We start from the raw sequence: 5764 nt of genomic DNA on the forward strand, positions 1-5764 counted from the left end.
ATGGGTCCTGATGGCGCGCTGCCTGTCCTGCCTGTACCTTGTTTGCCTGTGCCATGTCAAACCCTGAGAAAAAGAGCCAGGAGGCTGGAAGGTGCAGGCCTCCTGGAAGCCCCCATGGACATGGCAAGGAGCTGGAGCTTGGGAAACCATCTTCCAGGCCAGGGACCAAGTGACAGGGAAGTGGTCCCCAAGAGATGGCTGGCACATCCATCCGCTGGAGGCTGATGGGAACTGAGGACCCTCTCCATCACCAGCACCTGCTGGACCCAAGATGAAAGTAGAGCAAATATTTTAGCTGCTTGACTTGAGTTGGAGATGGCCAGGCCCTGATGGAGGGCCACCGAGGGAGCAGCATCCCAGCCGGTGATGCCCATGGCCCAGATCCACAGGCTCTCAGCATGCTTCGTGCAGCCTGTGGTGGCTGGCTGCCAAGTAGGGTGCAGCCTACATCCCCTGCTGACCCCCAGCCCATCATTTTCACCCTCACCGCATCCAGCCATCATCCAGCCCTCCTGGAGCAGCCTGGCAGAGGAGCCGTCACCTGAAAGGCATCATGGAAGAATCCAAGAGTGCAGGTAGCTGCCTACAGCGTGGCTGGCAAAACCCATGGAGGTGCAGCACCTCCTGGGGACTCTCTCCCCAGCCCAGTAGGGCTGCAGGATGGGGCTAGTGGGAGGTGGTGAAGCCTCTCCTATGGTGCGGGCAGCAGCGGCATGGCGAGAGCCTGGTCTTCGGGGATGAAGCAGGCCTTGTGCAGACAGTCTGGCGCCATTCCCTGCTAGGCTACAGCTCCTGCAGCCTGTGCTCACACTGCCCAGCAGAGGAGCTGGGCCTCTGATGCTTGGACATGTGTTAAATTTGCTTGAAAGCAAGAGAAGAGGAGGGGCGAGAAGGAAGAAACTTAAAACTGGTGGCTCGGTGGTTGGCAGCAATTAGGGAAGCAAACACAATGTGCATCAGGATGTCTAACACAGCCGTACAGCACAAATCCAAACAGATAATTACTAGGTGGCACAGAAAGGCTGTTGCTCCGGCACAGAGCCCACAGCCAGAGCTGTTCAGCATGCTGGTTTCCCCCGGGGAGAGGGCAGGTGGTGGCAGAGGGGCATCCCGGGGCTTCAGGAGCCCAAGGGGACAGTCACGGGAGAAGAGAGATGCTGACAAGTCGTCGGACTGAAATGCAGCCAGCGGGAGGTGTTGGCAACAGTTATAACCAGCTCAGACCTGGGCCAGTCCCTGAGGCTGGGCTCGAGGGGGCTGAGTGGATTCAGCGGCTTTCCCGGTCCTGCCTTGGAAAGCTGAGCCAGGTCCCCTCTGCCCCAGGTGCTGACAATGCCTGTCTGCCTCACAGAAATCCCAAACTGTGAATGAGCTGGGAAGTCACTCAAATAGAAAGACTGCCAGAGATTCAGGCCTTCTGGGCATGGGCAGCAGCAGGCCAGGCGGGCAGGCTGGCTTTGCACAGCCACATCTCCCCAGGGAAACAGGCAGGCGAGGATTTGAAGGTTCCTACCACCCCAAAAGGAGCAGGTGGTCTGGGGGCAAAGACTGAGGAGGGGTAGTGGGTCTGATCACCACTCTCTCCTCTGCCACTGGTACCATGGGGCAGCACTGAGGTCTACCCTCCACTGCTGCAGAAAAGCCCCTGCCCACGGCCAAGCAGCCCCCTAGGTTCCTGCACCAAGTACTGAGGCCACATCACTCCAATGTACAAAGTGCAAATACTACATACCTCAAAGATGAGAGGTGCTGTATGCTGGGACACCCGGCACACACCCTGTCCTGCCCCTGGTCCTGCCTTCAACACACTGAGAGAACAGAGGGACAGGATTATACAAAGCCGTCTGCTTTGGAGGATCCGGTACAGAGTCCCTCTGATGTTCCAGCAAACCAATGAGCAGGTCCATATACTTTTTGGTCACCCCAAAACATCAAGAGAGGAGAAAGTTGGCCTTTTCTCCTTTCCTCATTGTCTCACTGTTTGTGAATTTTGTGGCTGGGCCAACCACAGCACCATCAGAAGAAGAGTTCAGCACTTGGTACAACCATCCTTCCTCTGGGATCCCACAGGAAGGGCCCAGTTTTGCAACCCTCCCATGGCAACCCTTCTTCTGCTCTCGCAAGCCACAGCTCACAGGGGAAGCCTCTGCCAGCAGTGGAGTGCCAGCTCCCAATCCACAGTGGGAGAAAAACTGACAAACGCAAAGGGCAAAGTGTTTTAGTCTCCTAAATTCACTCCAGGGTGCACATTTCACAGGAAACGTCATTGCCAGAGAAGTCACTCCATTCATGAGGGTTTTGTTATCCACAATGAGCAATGATGCAGTGGTGGGGGGCGGATTTGACGCAGGAAGAGAGAAGAAAGAAGGGGGTCGGAGAGCCTGTCACTACAAACATGACACGGACAACGAAGATCCTGAGAAGAATAGGACAAAACCCGACTGCAAGGCACAGATTGGTCAAACCGTTGCAGAGTTCTCCATCTCTGTACTGTAATGAAGAGAGGTAGGGACCTGACCATTGCTTCAGCGCCCATCTCTGCCAGGGCTGAGTCTCCAGGCTGTGGTGGATGAGACCTGATGGATCAGGCAGCCACCCTGCTTGAAGGCGAGCTCCGCGCCAGCCAGGCATGGAGGGTTCTGCATCAGCCGAGCTCGGTGGTCGCTGGAGACCCCGGACTGGCCATGGGTGGGAGTCCCCAGTCCAGTTCAGCACGGCGGACAGCAGCTCCGTTCAGCACCGCGGACAGCGTCCCTGCCTCGCGCTCCCGGCCCGGACACGCAAAACGTGCCCCCAAACGTGACCTCCTGGCCCCAGTGGAATCCTGAGAGGATCTACCATGGCCCTGACAGGCTCCTGCAAGAATCCGCCATCTCTCTGACAGATTTTTGTAGGAGATCCTACTGTCGTGTCACCAGGTCTCAGTGAGGATCCACTGTTGCCCTGCCAGGTCCCTGTGACAATCCCCCATTACCCTGCCAGGTTCTTGTGAAGAACTGCTGCTGCCCCATCAGATCCTTGTAGGAGAACCTACTATTGCCCCACCAGGTCTCTGTGAGGATCCATCATTGCCCCACCAGGTCTCTAAGGGACCCCACCATTGCCCCAACAAGTCCTTGCAAGACATCCTACTGTTGCCCCACCAGGTCCCTGTGAGACTCCACTATTGCCCCTCCAGCTACTTGCAGTCTCCCTCTTGCCCTGCCAGACTGCTGTGAAGTCCTGTTACTGCCCTGTCAGAACCCAAGGCTGCTGCAAAATTATTTCCGTAGAGCCACCCCGTTCGAGTTGCTCGGCAGCTAGCAGCCATCACTCACGGCCTCCTGCACACACATGTGTGTATGTGTGCACCCATGCATGCATGGACACACACACACACAACTACCCTTTCAGAGCCCCAGGAGCTGGTGGATGCACCATACACAAGCCTCAGCATTCAGCTGCACTTATACATGCACACATGTACACAAAAACAGAGATAAGCGCGTGCATGCACACACACACGGAGGGTTGCATCAGCTGAATTCATTAGCCCATCTATTTTTACTAATGCAGCAAATCAAGTTGCTCTACAGGCAGAGAAAACACACCCGAGACCTAGTGCCGTGACAAGAGCTGAGGCTTTTGTCCAGCACTCCTGCGGGTAACGGCTCCCTGGGACCCACTCAGTGACACCCCCAATCCAGCAGCAATGGTCTTGCTTTGTGGGAGGGGGGCTGAACCTGCCAACCAGAGCACATGGTAATGATAAAGACATCCCGCTGCAAAGATCGCCTTCACTGGCAGCACTCAGTGATGTGTGAGCTGCCTCCTGCTCCCATCCCATCAGGTCACACCAGTGCCCATACCGTGAGCATCAAAGGCTGGGTCCCCTTGGGGAACTTGGATCACCCCAACAATGTAGAGGAGACACAGAAAGCCCTGGATGAGCCGCTGGCTCCCCCAGAGATGGAGGGGCAGTGGGTGCGTTTGGGTAGGGAGAAGCTGTACATGTGAGTGTGTGTGTGTGTATACGCAGGAGGATCTGCACTCCCGAGCTCTGCACTCACACAGGGCAGCTGGGAGAGAGGCTCAGAGCACAGCTCCAAACTCAGTGCTACCTATTACTCGGATGCCCAAACCAGGAATTTGTGGTGGGCAAGGGCCTCACCACTCGTCCTGGCCCCAAAGCCCTGCCATTTGAGGATGAGAGCTGGGAAAATCCTTCCTGAGATTACCTGGAGATCTCCTTGGGAGCCTCGAAGGCTGAAAGCAGCTCTCCTGCTCCCTTGTTGGCTCCTAACGACGCCAAAGAGCTCATCCCACCTTGCAGTGGACAAAGAGGTTGAAGAAGGGCTAGGAGAACCTCTGGTTTGAGTCCCACTCCATCCAGCTGTTACTCTCAGTGCTGAGCTGGCTAGTGAATTCATTGCTGGGACTCTGACAGCTCACAGCCAGGCAGCGGAGCCGTCAGAACAGGGACTCCCCAACACTGCTCTACTCCAGGTCCCACTGACTTTCCAAATGGCAAGACCTGGGACCAGGCTCTGTGGAGCCAGATGCAGGGAGCCAGGGAAATGCTGGCTGAGGTGCAAAAGCCAAGCTCTGCTCCGATCTCCACCACTTTCTACTCAGCTGAGAGAACAGCTCATGTCTGGGAGAACTGGGAGATACAGCTCTTGCCCACCAGCAAGCCCTCAGCCTTGGGCAGTTGTGGGGAGTAAGCAGAGCTCTAGCCACCAGGCTTGGCCAGGCAAAATTTCCTTGCAACAGGCAGCAGAGTCCCCTCTGCAGCAGTACTTTTCTTCTCTGCTGAGACCCAAATCTTGCAAAGACATCAAGCCCTGCACTCCTTCCCTATCCGGGGTGACCCCATGACCCCCCATCCAAGAGGAGCACAGGATGTACAGAGCAGGGCAGAGCTGGACTTCAACATGCTTCCTGTCTCCTCTAGCCTCCTTCAGAGGTCCTGGCTCTCATCACCATGGGATGATGCTCGTGCTTCAACCAGGCTTCATCCTGTTTCCCATCAACTGAGGCTCCAGTACAGCTCTTCTTGTGCTGTCTCCTGCCTGGCATGCCCCCCCACACTTCACTGCAAGCCCTGCCAGAGCCCAAACGACAGCACTCAGCATGTTACAGCTCTCCTCTTTGCCCCTCTTGGGCCCAGGAAGGGGTGAACAAAAATGCAAGATGCCAGAAAGAGAGACAAACCAGGTGACTATGGCCCATGTCTGCCCCTGATCCCCCTGACCCCAAGATACAGATGTGCTTGTCAAATAGTTAAGCCTCTTCTTCAAACCCCTTCATCTCTCCAGACATGGCAACAGCCACCAAGCAGCAATGCCCCACAGCCCCTAGGTTTAGGAAACTGGCCACGAGATGGGGTTGGGATGAGATGGGCAAAAGCTTGCCCAGTATGGGGACCCATCGGCTCATGGGACCCCAGGGTAGGCAGGCGGTGCTCAGCCACGAGGCTTCTTGCTGCAGGGAGCTGTGGGTGCTAAATTCTGACACGAGCTGCAGAAAATCTTTAGATGCATTCTGGAAAGCAAAGGAACTGGCCTGATCCTGCTGCCAGGGCAGACCCCCTGCCACCTGCTGCCCTTGACCAAGAATTGGGCACGGGTCACACCTCCAGCAGGGAGAAACCTTGGAGAAATGGCTTCTGCTGACTTGCCCCATCCCCGAACAATCTCTCCTTCAGCCCTAGCTCCCTCCTCTGCACCATCAGCCCTGGAGAATCCAGCAAACGTGGCCGGTCCCCGTGGTGGGTGGGCAGGAG

This window comes from Apaloderma vittatum, unplaced genomic scaffold (assembly GCF_000703405.1).
Source record: "Apaloderma vittatum isolate BGI_N311 unplaced genomic scaffold, ASM70340v1 scaffold23071, whole genome shotgun sequence".
In the NCBI taxonomy this organism is placed as follows: Eukaryota; Metazoa; Chordata; class Aves; order Trogoniformes; family Trogonidae; genus Apaloderma; species Apaloderma vittatum.